This window comes from Chroicocephalus ridibundus, unplaced genomic scaffold (genome assembly GCF_963924245.1).
Source record: "Chroicocephalus ridibundus unplaced genomic scaffold, bChrRid1.1 SCAFFOLD_26, whole genome shotgun sequence".
NCBI lineage: Eukaryota > Metazoa > Chordata > Aves > Charadriiformes > Laridae > Chroicocephalus > Chroicocephalus ridibundus.
The window spans coordinates 812,027-825,380 of NW_026961775.1; the positions used below are offsets into that span (position 1 = coordinate 812,027).

The 13,354-nt window shown below is 48.0% G+C and overlaps 3 non-coding genes across 3 annotated transcripts; all 3 read left to right on the forward strand.

The window, feature by feature from the left end:
• The first annotated feature begins 3,692 nt into the window (after positions 1–3,692).
• LOC134509770 (small nucleolar RNA SNORD45) lies at positions 3,693–3,777 on the forward strand. Its single transcript, XR_010069424.1, has one exon. It is a non-coding gene; the product is annotated as a small nucleolar RNA SNORD45 (small nucleolar RNA).
• Positions 3,778–6,600: 2,823 nt separating this feature from the next.
• On the forward strand, positions 6,601–6,682 carry LOC134509765 (small nucleolar RNA SNORD45). The gene has a single exon (XR_010069420.1). It is a non-coding gene; the product is annotated as a small nucleolar RNA SNORD45 (small nucleolar RNA).
• Positions 6,683–8,796: 2,114 nt separating this feature from the next.
• On the forward strand, positions 8,797–8,881 carry LOC134509760 (small nucleolar RNA SNORD45). Its single transcript, XR_010069415.1, has one exon. It is a non-coding gene; the product is annotated as a small nucleolar RNA SNORD45 (small nucleolar RNA).
• Positions 8,882–13,354: the final 4,473 nt, after the last annotated feature.

A 13,354-nucleotide genomic window follows, 5' to 3' on the forward strand; every position in this document is an offset into this window, starting at 1 on the left:
TATTGAACGTGACGTTCACGGCATGAAATAACCCTGTTGGCAGCTTGGGTCAAGTGCCCGGGTCTCACTCCTCCTCATCCCCGCACCTAGTGAGCTCGAAAACACTGAGACCTTGAAACCTGCCCACCAGAGCTGGCTCTAAAGTAAATATTTTCAAAATTCAGACACTAGAGTCTTGTAAAAGTGCAGTCTTCCCAAGCATTAGAAGAGAAATTAGACCTGTGTCCCTCAAACCAGGACAATGTATTTAACGACATCTGCAGCAAGAACAGCTGGGAAGGAGGAATTTTTCTGAGATTTTTTACCATGGATGGCCCTTCTTTCAGCGCTGGCAGAACGCACCTTCCCCAGACCTCCTGGAAATGGCTGGCTGCTGGTGAGTGCAGTGTCCGGCGCTGGGATCCCCGTGTCCAAGGCCTGGATGTACTGGAGAGAGTCCGTGGTGACGGCAGAGGGTCTGGAGCACGAGGCTGAGATCTGGGACGGTTCGGGCCATGGAGGCTCGGGGGGATCCTGTCAATGCGCATCAACACCTGAGGGGATGGAAGGAAGCGGAGGGAGCCCACTCACAGCGCGAGAGGCAACAGGCATGAATTAAAACATGCAAAATCCCACTAGGAACACAAGGAAACATGCCTTTTTTTTTTTTTTTTTTTTTTTTTACTGCCAGGGTGGGTCAAAACCTGGCACAGGTTGCCCAGATGGGCTGTGGAGTCTCCATCCTTGGAGACAGTCAGAGCCCACCTGGACGTGGTCTGCTGGAGTAGGTGGCCTCCAGAGGTGCCTCCCCACCTGAACCCCTCTGTGATTTCCTCTGCAGCTGTTCACCAAAACGCCCTTGCTCCACCATGGTCCCTGTCACCCCCACTCTGGGCAGTAGACATCCTGTCACAGCTTGCGTTCCGCTTGCCTTACTGAACCACAGAATCATAGCACTGTCTCGGTTCGAAGGGACCTTTAAGATCATTGAGTCCAACCATTAACCCAACACTGCCAAAACCACCACTAACCCATGTCCCTCACCACCATGTCTGCCCGGCTTTTAAATCCCTCCAGGGATGGCGACTCCACCACTGCCCTGGGCAGCCTGTTCCAATGCTTGATAACACTTTTAGTGAAGAAAATTTTCCTAGTATCCATCCTAAACCTCCCCTGGTGCAACTTGAGGCCGTTTCCTCTTGTCCCATGGCCTGTTCCTTGGGAGAAGAGACCGACCCCCCTGGCTACCCCCTCCTTTCAGGGAGCTGTAGAGAGCGAGAAGGTCTCCCCTCAGCCTCCTTTTCTCCAGGCTGAACACCCCCAGCTCCCTCAGCCGCTCCTCACCAGACTTGTGCTCCAGACCCCTCACCAGCTCCGTTGCCCTTCTCTGGACACGCTCCAGCACCTCAATGTCTCTCTAGTCGTGAGGGGCCAAAACTGGACACAGCCCTCGAGGTGGGGCCTCACCAGTGCCTAGTACAAGGGGACCATCACTGCCCCAGTCCTGCTGGCCACACTATTGCTGACACAGGCCAGGATGCTGCTGGCCTTCTTGGCCACCTGGCCACGCTGCTGGCTCATACTCAGCCGGCTGTCGACCAACACCCCCAGGTCCTTTTCTGCCGGGCAGCTCTCCAGCCACTCTGCCCCCGGCCTGAGGCAATCATGGGGTCGATGTGACCCAAGTGCAGGACCCGGTGCTTGGCTGTGTTGGCCCTCACACCATTGGCGTGGGCCCATCCATCCAGCCTGGCCCGATCCTTCTGTGGAGCCTTCCTGCCCTCCATCAGACCCACACGCCCGCACAACTCCGTGTCCTCTGCAGATGTACTGAAGGCCAAGCGCTTAATGGCTGTAACCTGCCACCTCCTTTACCTGCGGGACGATCAACACTGTGACAGGCTGGACAAGTATTTGCTCTAATTAAAAAAAAAAAATAACACACACCCCCCTCCCCCCCCAAAAAAAACAACCCCACCACCACTCCATAACCCCTCACACCCATAACCCAGACCCCCCCAAAAAAACACCCACCCCGAACAAAACAAAACAAGAGACCTCATTTTCAACTGCTCTATGCCAGCCAGCATTACAGATATATAGACTATATATTACACATACATATATATATATATATACATAAATATTATATATTTATAGATTTCTTGTATAGTCTCAAAATGGCGTTGCCGCCCGGCAAGGATCACGGCTGCCGGTGCCCCACGTTGGTAATTAACAGCGCAATCAGAGTAATCGCCTTTAATGAGGGACGAAAAGGGTCTGTTTCCCAGGGGAAGCTCCCGGGGCTGAGCTCCGCCACCGGCTCCCCCACAGGCCGCGGGGCGTCCTCCCGGAACGCCTGCTCCCGCCCGCCCGCGGCGCCGCCTCAGCCGGCCGGCGCCACTCAGGCGAACGGCGCGGACAGCTATGACGGGGTCCTGCCGGGCAGGTACCCATAGCCCCGCCCCGGGACGGGACACTCTTTTCGGCGCGGGCGGCGAAAGGGGCGGATGTTGTGCACCGCGTGGTGCGGACGGGCCTGGGACTGGTGGGGGCTCCAGGCCCTGGTGGCTCTAGGTCCAGCGGTGCGATGGGCCCGCCCGGGCCGGGCCTGGCGGCGAGGGGCGTCCGCCGGGGTGAGGAGTGGGGGAGCCCGTAAGAGGGGCACGGCCTCGGAGGGATGGGGGGGTGGGTAGCGGGGTAGCCGGGGGTTGGGGGGTGGCTCCGGAGGGGGAGCCCGTAAGGTGGGGGAGGGGTCTTTGGGGGAGGGCGTCCGTAAAAGGAAGGGGGACTATTCAGCGGGGGGGGGGGGATTGTCCATAATGGGGGAAGGAACGGCCTTGGCGGGGGGGGAGGTACGGTTCTCAGGGTGGTGGCGGGGGGGAGCCTCCGTGAGGCGGGGTAGACGGTCCCGGAGGTGAAGAAGGGGGGCGTCCGTAAGGAGGGGGGACACAGCTCCCGGGGTGGCGGTGGTAGGGCCTCCGTAAACGCGGGGGGTCGGCCCCAGAGGTGGGGGGAATAGGCGTCTATGTGGAGGGGGGGCGGTCTCCCACTGGTAGGGCCTGCCGGCGGCGAGCTGGTGGTTCGCCTCGGCTCCTCGGGGGGGTTTCCAGCGCGAGCTCTTCCCGGGGAGGGTCCGGCCAGGCGGGGGTGTGCCCGCGGCCAGCGCTGATTGGCGGCATTTGACCTCGTTTGTGTTTCAGCCTCACTCTTGGGATCATCACCAACTTCTCCTGAGCCCCACGTTGGACCGAGACTTATCAACGGGTGGCCTGACAGAGGCAGGCAGGTAAGTAAATACCGACTGATCTCAGCGCAGCTGTGCTATTATGAAGAGTAACAAACCTCACTCAACTTATTGAGAGTTAGGGGTTCTTTTTTCCTGACAATTACACTGGTCTGTTCAGTGACTATTTATTTAGTATGTCCTGTTCCCCACAAAAAAAAAGACTTAATCTCAGTCTTATTTGTTTACTGTAGCTATTTCCATTGTAAGCTAAATTTCTTACCATCATGGTGAAAAACAATACCCGAAAGGCTCTAATGCTTCCAGCCAGTGGCTTGATGGCCTGTGTAATGTATCTCTTGTCCCATCTCAAGAAGAAAGAAATATATTGGTGGTGTTACAAATAAAGCAGGTAGCGTCCTGTTTTAGGAAGAAAGTGTGTTGTGTTGGAAACCCTTGGGTAGAGCAGAAGGAGGTGTCCTGCCTGGGTCAGTGATGAGTGTTGGCATGTATTATCTGATCTAAAGTTGATGTCCATCACCACTTTAGCTCTAGAATTACTCTGAGACCCAGACAACTCCAGTTTTATGTAAAATCTCTGTAAGGAGAAGGGGGCACAAGTTTGAGTTCTCTCTCCTGGATGTGTTAGCAAGGTGTGGCTCTGGCTGTCACTCAGAGATGCTTCTGCGTGACCTGAGAGCAGCTCAGGATAGCCGGAGCTGAGCAGTGCCAGCAGATGCTGAGGGAGAGATTTGGGGGTAAGCTCAACCTGCCTGTTTCAGCGAGTGTGTTGTTGAGTTGCACCATTTCGTGCCACCTGCAGGATGCTTAAAGGGTGCTGTCCCATCTTCCTTTGGTCACAATGAGCAGTCAGCTGTTTGGAGTTGCTTTTTAAAGAGAAAAAGCAATGATGATATTGTGTTTTCTGTTGGGGCTGTATGTTGCATTTTGCAGTTCTGTAAGACATAAATTTTAGCTAGCTGGTGATTAGAAGATTCCAGCTCTCTCCAGGCATGGAAAGCTAAAGTTGCTGAGGGTAGCCCCAGGAGTCTTCCTTAGTTTCATCTGTTCCTTCTATTATGCTTTGTATCATAAATTCTTAATTACTGTCTTTGCTCCCAACTTGTGTAATGTGTAAAGACACAAAGGCAGCTGGGGCTGAGGAGCAGCGCTGTTGTATTCACAGGACGTTTTGTCACAGGGATGTACTGGCTCCAGTCAGTGCTAGCTCAGAAATCTTTGTATTCCCTGCTCAGACCTTTCTTTTTCCTCCAGAATATATTTCCTGTGCGGTTTGTGTCTGACCACATTGTTCGTGGGGTTTTGTTTTTGTGAAGTTTTTAGGCAGCAATAGATGAACTGCAGTTGAACAAGTTTTACTTTAACAGATCTTACCAAAGAGTATTCACAATCCATTTAATGAAGTCTTGTACAAATCTAGGGGTTTGATTTTCCTTTTTTAAATAACTAAATGTTAACACCCTTGCCCCTCTGTGATTTTTTGCTGTGTTTTTTTTTTCCCCCCAAGTTCCTTTCTGATGTCTCCGTGATGTAAATGAAATTGTTGAATCTATAAAGAAGTTAACCAAAGAAGGTGAGTTGCTTGCTGACCACAAATGGGTTACATTTAGATGTTTAAAACACAGTGACGAGGCTGAGGTGTGTAAGCCTATGAACTGAAGTTTGCTTGGGTGATCTCTTTGCTTACATATTATCTGTGAACGCTTGTTCTTTTGCAAAGGACAGAGTTGGGTCTCTCATTCCTTTCTGAAAGATTCTAAACTTCATGTCTCTTGCATGAAAAATAAATCGTCCTGCTCCTAAGGAAGGAATCCTTTGGGCACTTGCGAGTGCTGGCTGATGTACCAGTTATGCCAGTCCCTAGGGAATGTTTTGTGTTTGGTTATTAATGGCCATCAGTTGTGACTGTTGGCTGTGAAGGACACTGGTCTTGCTGTATGGGAATGAGAAAGAGAAGAACTTTCTGTGCTCGTCAAGTGTGGTTGCTGGTAATTTAGTTTGTGCCCATGACGAACTTCTGTGTGACCACAGGCAGTGTTTATCAGCTGTAGCATGAATATTTAGCAACTCGGTCTTTCCGTGGGGATAGGGTTTCTTCCAAATCTACTGTATTTCCCTCATGTTACTGTTCTAGCAGAATTCATCAGTCAAGACTCTGACAGTGGATGTTTGCGGCACTAAAGCTGGCTGTTTTGATGCTGAGTGTTGAAATGGCTCATTATTCGCAGCACCCTTTTTGTTAGCGCACTGAAACTGATCTGCCGAGCGCACAGTGCCTTTGTGTTGTTTCTGAAAAGCGATAAAAGCTCAACTGAAGGAGGGTGATACCTGATACCGCAGAGAAGAGTGTGTGTTTTGTTGCTTTCAGTTTGTGGATTTCTTAAGGAGAAAGGCCTTGCATCAGTTTTACCCCAAAATTGCATTGGTTCAAAGTTCGTCTCTGGGTTGAAGTCGAAATGCTGACTTGAAAATTAATTGCTGCCAGTGTGTGTCACGAGAGCTCCGTTGGTGCGGGCGTGCTGAGCAGTGGTTCGTCTGCGTGTGTGGTGTTTTGGGTTTAGCTTCCAGGTGTGAGGATGCCGAAGAAAACTTGCAACTGGAGTCAGTCTTGCTCTAAAACCAGGGATGGTTTCCACTTGTGCCCGGGCGTCTGAGGGAGCTGTGGCCATTTCAGGTGGGCCAAGAGTTGTGCCCCAGAGTTTCCCTGGGAGTCCCCAGCTCTGCAGTTAGCCAGTGGAGGCTAAAATGGCATAGCTGTTAGCAGCTTACGCTCGTTGAGTTGTGGGGAATGTGGGGGATGCGTGTCTGACTGTATCCCCAGCTGAATGGAATTGTTTGCTTTTATGTGCCCTAAACCCTCAGGTCACTTGTGTGTATGTGTCAGTTCTTGAGGAAGCTCTCTGGGGGCTGGAAAAGGAAATGGTGCAGGGAAACTGTTTATTTAGTTTTTGCGTTCAGTGTAAAACCTGGAGTTTAGCTTTTTGTCCCTTATTTTCAATGCTGATCTAAATGTCTTTTTATTGTTATTAAATAGTATGTATTTCATTCCCTCCTCTCTTATGTTTTAGGAGAAATAGCTACAAGGTTCTCCCTCTGCGCTGCAAGACAATGCTGCGAAAGGACCTGATAAGACAGCCTGCTGCGCCGAGCATGTTTCTTTGGGGAAGCACGTGCCCTGTGTAGCTTTGTGAGGGAGAAGGAAAGGTGACTACATGAGTATTGACTTGTTTCAGCCCAGCCATGCTTTTCTCTAGAGGAATAAGCCTCAGGCCCTTGTTGGGAGTTGGGGGCTGGGTGTGGGTCCCCAGCTGCTCCTCTCTTGCCCTGCTGTTCCCTGTGACACACAAATGGGAGCTGCTGTGTTCGTTCCCCTGGGTCTGTGATGGCTGTTGGCATGTATTACCTGAGCAGACAGCTGAGGATGATCGGTTGGATCTAGAATGACTCTGAGACCTGGGGAGCAAGCTTCTTGGTGCTCCTTTACCTGCCAGGAGACTGCAGCTGTATTTCCTCCTGGCTCTTTTGGTAGGAGAAAGCTCTGAGTGTGGCCGCAGCGCTGCTCTGTGCTTGCTGGAGTTGAAAACCGCTGCCACTAGTGTTGGCTTTGAAGGTGTGGGGTACCAGATGTAACCACAACAACTGGATTGCAGTTCCGGGAGGCGGGAAGGGTGGATAGCTGCTTATGTCTGGGGGAGAGAAAGCTGCAGTTGTTTTTGGTGTCCCAGAAGAACTGGAGGCACTCTTGCTTATGGTTGTTGTTGCTGTGCTGAAAACATGCAGGTTTTAAGTACTGACTCAAGAAAGAATGCTTGTGGGTAGTTGTGGTGGTTTAATCCTATCCAGCAGCCAGGACCACACAGCCCCGCCCTCTTCCTGCAGAAGGGCAGGGAGAAAAGGAGGGGAAAGGAAAAGGGAAAAAACGGCTTGTGTGTTGAGACAAGGAGAGTTCAATAGAACAAAAACAGAAAAGGAAGTAGCACTAAGGATAATGATGTACTCGCCACCTGGTGAATTGGTCCCTTCCTGAGCAGTGATTGTGGGTTACAGCCCCCGGCCAGCCCCCATCTGGATACGAGCACGATGCCTATGGAAGGGAATATTCCATTGTGCTGTCTGTGCTGCTTCTCAGCTTCTGTGGGAAGCTGAAAAGTGTCCTTGAAAAGTACATAAACATCTGCCTACCACCAATTAAAGCAACATGCATTCTTGACATTCCTTTCACAGCAATCACTGCAAAGAAAATTAACTCTTTCCCAGTTCAAACTGGGACAGTGTGTAGGTAGACAACAGGAGAGAGAGAGATCAGTGTATGAGTATTCCCTTCCTCGTGCCCCCTCCGACGGTGGGAGCAACCAGAGGGGAGGAAGGAAATGCGGTAGCGCGGGTGTCTGCATGCACATGTGTGTGTATGTTTGTGTGCGTGCTGCAGGTCGTGTGTGAGTGCTCAGCACATCTGAGCTGTTGACGTGTTGGAAAATGTTGGAGGCACCGTGAACTTCATAAATGTTGAGGAAGGGCTTTCCTTGTCTCTGTTTCACTGCTGTGCTTCTCTGATTCAGAGCTGAAGCCAAGCCCTGCTCAGGGGCACAGTGTGTGGCGGTATTTGAGGAGGAGCTGTGTTTCCTGGGGGCAGGCAGCAATGGATCTCCTGGGACAGCTGCAGGGAAGGGAGACGGATGGAATTCTGGCCTTCATCCAATCCTGTCAGCACAAACGTGGTGCAGGAAGTGACAGCACAGGTCATGGCGCTCCTCCTGTGTCGACCCTCGTCATGCCCAGGTAAATGTAATGGGGTAACTGTAGAAATGACCGCTTTTGGTTAACGATCCTGATGATTGCAGAATAATGAACTGGGTGCTGTTGGACATCGATGGCCAAAACTCTGTCAGGACCTTATTGGAAAAAAGGAATCATGCAATGTGCAAAACTTTAAGATTCATCTAAAAAACATTGTCAGATTTGGGAACGCTGTGCTTTCAGTGTTGCTTTACTGGCAATTTTGTCTGCATTCTTCATGAATTTTGTAGTGGTCTTCCTGAAATACTTGTTAGCTACAGGTGTTTATATAAACAATTTGTTTATGCAGTACCTATAAATTGTGTGTGTTGTGTATTTATGCTTTAGTACTATACAAAAGTGTTGTGGTAGTCAGCTTTTAGGTTGTCTTCCTCAAATCTGCTTTTTTCCTGTAACTTAAGAATTATACCAGGCTTTTGTGCACTTGATTTATTTGGTGTGCTCTTCCCCTGGGGGGAAAAAAACCATGAACAACGAAACCAAACGAAGAAAAGGACTAAGTCTGAGCTTTATTGTTTTCACCAAAGCTGTCTCCATCTAGTCTGTCTTCAGTTTTCTTTCTCATGCAAACCATGGTGAAAAACAATACCCGAAAGGCTCCAGTGCTTCCAACCAGTGGCTTGATGGCCTGTGTAATGTATCTCTTGTCCCATCTCAAGAAGAAAGAAATATAGTGATGGTGTTACAAATAAAGCAGGTAGCGTCCTGTTTTAGGAAGAAAGTGTGTTGTGTTGGAAACCCTTGGGTAGGGCAGAAGGGAGGTGTCCTGCCTGGGTCAGTGATGAGTGTTGGCATGTATTATCTGATCTAAAGTTGATGTCCATCACCACTTTAGCTCTAGAATTACTCTGAGACACAGGCAACTCTAGTCAGCTTTTCAGATTTGATTTTTAGGGGGGGAAAAAAGCAATGATGATACTGTATTTTCTGTTGGGGTTGTACATTCCTTTTTGTGTTCGCAGTTGGTGTTTCCTGGAAGGGTTACATTTGTTGGGCATGTTCACATACCTCTTAGAATACTGTAAATGACAACTGCTTTGCCTGCACAGGAGTTCAAAAATGTGGGAATATTACATGTTCTTGCAGTGTTCTTGGATATGCACATCCCTGTTGGCGGTTGCTTTGGGTTTTGGGTTTTGCTTGGGTTTTTGGAGGGTGTTTTCTTATCAGGGGATTGTGAGCAGCCTTTGGTCAATACTGTGGTTTCCTGCAATTTGTGTTTTCTTAGTGACTGCCTGAAATGTGGCCAGAAGCACCACAAAGGTTGTCTCCCAGGGAAGATGGAGGGGTTTGTCGATGCCTAGGTATTATGTGACATGTTGTAAATGAGCCTGGTGGTTGATCTATGTGGGATTGCCAGGAATCAGAACATAGGAATCTAGAACATAGGAACATAGGAAGTTCCGTTCAAATACACGGAAAAAACTTCTTTACAGTGAGGGTGACAGAGCACTGGAACAGGCTGCCCAGGGAGGCTGTGGAGTCCCCTTCTCTGGAGATTTTCAAGACCCGCCTGGATGCAGCCCTGAGGGATGTGCTTTAGGCAATCCTGCTCTAGCAGGGGAGTTGGACTAGATGATCTCTAGAGGTCCCTTCCAACTCTGAAGATTCCGTGAATGTTAACAATTGGGGTTAACCTGTTTCTGCCAGAGAGCCCATTTGGCCTTCAGCTTGCCCTCCTCCGTAAGCCTTAGGGTCAGAGGAATGGACAGGATTAAACCACAGGCTGGATGCAGAATCGTCTTAAGGCTGTATCCAGCCTCCAGGAAGCAGTTTAGTACTGCTGTGGGGATTTTTGAAGAAGAGAGTAGTGCTCTGCTTATCTTTTAGGATCTTTTTTCCAAACTTTCTACTAATGTAATATATTAGTTAAACATTACCATTCTATAATTGCATTGTGTAACTGGAACTTCCATACAAAAGCAACATTAATCCAGTGGAAAAGTAAAACTAATTTGAAACTAAAAGGTGAGATGTGTGCTTGTTTTGCATCATGTGTGCAGGACTGCTTCTAGATCTTCCTGCATTTACTCTGCTAAATATACTTATTTTTTCAGTACAAGCTTACTTCTGTAATTTTGGATCTGGATAATAAGTGCAACATCCCACACTGGAGTCAGGTGCTGTTCCTTGTATAATTCTGGTTCCCAAAACACAAACCATGAAAATGGCTTCTCATGAGGCCACTTAAAAGATCTCTGTAAAAAATGTTATTTTTAAAAAAAAAAAAAACAACAATTTGTAAGCTACTAGAGACCATGGTGGGTTAATTAGTCTTCAGCTCTTGGTGCTTTTGCCTGATCTAAATGAGTCAGAAATTGCTGTTAAGAATCCCTATGCCCCAGGGTCGGCTCCATGCCAGCCCACCTAGTGCAGAAATCCTCTCACTGCCATTTGTCTTGATGAAGGAGGAAGAAGATTTTGGGGTGACATGATGAAAAGGAAGTGGAAGTCATTGAGATGGTCCAAGTAAAGTGGCGGATTAAGATCACGTCTTTCAAGGGTGCTGGCCAGATAAAAGTGTTATGAGATCTCAGTGGCACTTCTATAGAACGCTTGGCGGTTTATTTGTCAAAGGTTGGGGGGAAATTGTAGCTGGTTTTATTACAGCTGTCCATGTCTTGTCCTTTCTCCACGTGAGTGTAAACAACTGATGCAGTTTTCTCTTCCTTTGTAAGCTGATACATTCCTCGTGCTGGTGGGGCAGGGGGTGTCTGTTCTGCACTGTCACTTCGGAAGGGTTTGGGGGGAGTTAAAAAAATTGTGGGTTGTTTTTTTTTTTTTTAAATTTCTGAGGACTCATTAAAAAAAAAACCCAAACCCAACAAACATTTTCTCTTCAGAATGCCCTAAGAAAAGCTTAACATCTGAAGTCCTGATGCTTTTCTGGTCTTGGCATTAAACTTGAGCTCTTTCTGTCTTGCTGGAAGACCAAGTTGGCTGAGTTCTTCCGTACCTAATGCAGGCACCTTTGGGGGCTTTTGCATATTATATTTAGCAGGCGTTTTGTGCTATTTTTACTTGTCATATCTATTGTGGAAGTGGGCGCAGCCATAGAAACATTGGTGCTTACAGGTCTTCCCTTTCTTCCTGCACTAACCCATTCCTAACAGATCCTGTTAGGTTTTTGCTTGCTTTATTTTTTTTTTTTTAGATTAGTTTTCGATCGTAGTCTTTTGACTTGACAATTGTGGTTGTATTTCAGGTTTTGAACCATTCGACTGTTAAGATTTCTGTCTTTTAAGTAGCTTGGAACCTAGTGTAGTAGTTGTGCCTATTAGCAGGTTTTTCCTTTTGTATTTGCTTTTAAACAAGAATTGCAGAGAGGAGCGGGACGTGATGCGGCTGTAGATGCATCTTCTCGGCATTCATGCTTCCCTGAAAACACATACAGCTCACCAGAGCCTGAGTCTGCAATTAGTAACTTCATTTGCCCACTTGCCAGTGGGGAACATGCCCCTCTCTGAGCATCCCATCTGTACCAGGGAAGCTTGTCTTCTTGTTCCGGAAGTGTACTGACTTTAATTATTATGTTTTTATACTTCTCCTCTATAGCTACGTATTGGTTCTGGGAAGGAACAAGTAAACATACACACCTTACCTGTGTTTGCCAGACCCCTGTGGGGCAGGACTTGTTGTGCCAGTGTAGTTTTAACCCTCTGTGATGAATGGTGGGGGCTCCTGTCTGGTTGTAACACGGTAATTCCCCTCGGCTTGCTGCGATGTACAGCCTTTGCGATGAGATCCAGCAGTTCCACTTGCACACGCAGGACGCACCCTGCAACCCAACCCCGTGGGGGATTTTGGAGAGGATTTTGTAGAATGACTGATGAACCCCACTGACGGGATGCTCAGCTCGTGAGCCTTTCAGTAGCCTCGTGCAGTTGTGTGGTGACAGTTGCTTCTGGGGAAGGTTCATGTGGTGAAGGAACACTGGGATGCCAGATAACTGCTGCCTCTTTGGGGTTGTTTTTTTCGTTCCTTGTATTTTTTTCCTTCCAGTTCTATAGCACAGTAGGCTGCTGCTCCCCTCGGGGGTTTCCAGGAAAGCTCTAGTCGGAGACCATCAAAGAACATTATGCTGTTGCTGAAGAGAAAACGGGGAATTTGGGGAAGAGGCACTTGGAGGTGATCAAATTTACCTTTTCAGCCTTGGTTATCTTTGCTTCTGCTGCTGATGCCATCAGGTGTGATTGGGGACACATCAGTGCTTCCTGCTGAAGGCAGAGTTGGAAGCTGTCTTACAGCAAATGATCTACAGGTGTCTCTGAGTATATCATAGGGCTGTAAATGCCACAGAAATTGCTCTGATGGGTGTTGACAGGCAAGACAAATAAAAGTTTATTCAGTTGCAGCAGCATCTTCAGCCATGGAGGTTTGTGTTTCTCTTGCTGACAAAAGCTCCATCCTGTACAAATGACAGCTGGACGGCTTTTTGGAGATGAACCAAACTTTCTTTTCCCAGGTGGTTCCATTTCACAACCTGTTGGGAATTGCTGGACCATCTCTTTTCAGAAGAACAAATGAAGGCTGTCAGTCCTGTCTTTCGTATGCCAGAAGATGCCCTGCAAGAACAAAGGCACAGCGTGAGCTGTCTCACAGAGAGAAAAGGTGTCTGCCCTCTTGCCGTGGTTTGACTGCTAGAAGGTCATCTCCGAAACCATTACCGTATTCTCTTTTTAAATGTGTTTATGTTACTGTAGTAGAGCAAAACTTTGGCCTGGGCTTTGTCACTTTGGAAATTGTGTAGAACAGGCTTGTTCTAATCATCGGAGCGTAACGTGTTGTTTCGTTGTATACGAGGTTTAGAAACCTTTCTAATCTGTATCCAGATGTGGGGCTTTGGATGTTTTTCTGAATATTCAAGTCAAAGCAAGAGTGTGATTGGCTTAATTTTTGTATCCCTGTGATACCAACTGTATTAACCATCATCTGTCTTTATACGAAGGTGCTTTGATGATGGATTAGAGTGTACTTCAAAAGAATCTGAAAAAAGCCCTACCTAAGCTCTGCGTTAATGCCACACGCTTGCGTATTCTTCCCATTCATGCTTGACATGGCTTTTACACGCTGAGACACAAGCTGTTTCTTCTGATGGTGTGAAACCAGCGAAAACAAAAATTATGGTTTCAGTAAGTGTAGATAAATGTCTTCATTGATTGAAGTCCCTCAGACAAGATTTCCCTGATATTTTGAATAAAGCATACTTGAGTGTGCGTGTATGTAGTGAAACTAGCTAATGTTTAGCACTCCAGAGAAAGTGTCTATAGGAGAGTGGCTTGTTATATAGTGTTGATCCTAAATTTGCTGGGTTAAAATTCTGCTGTCATG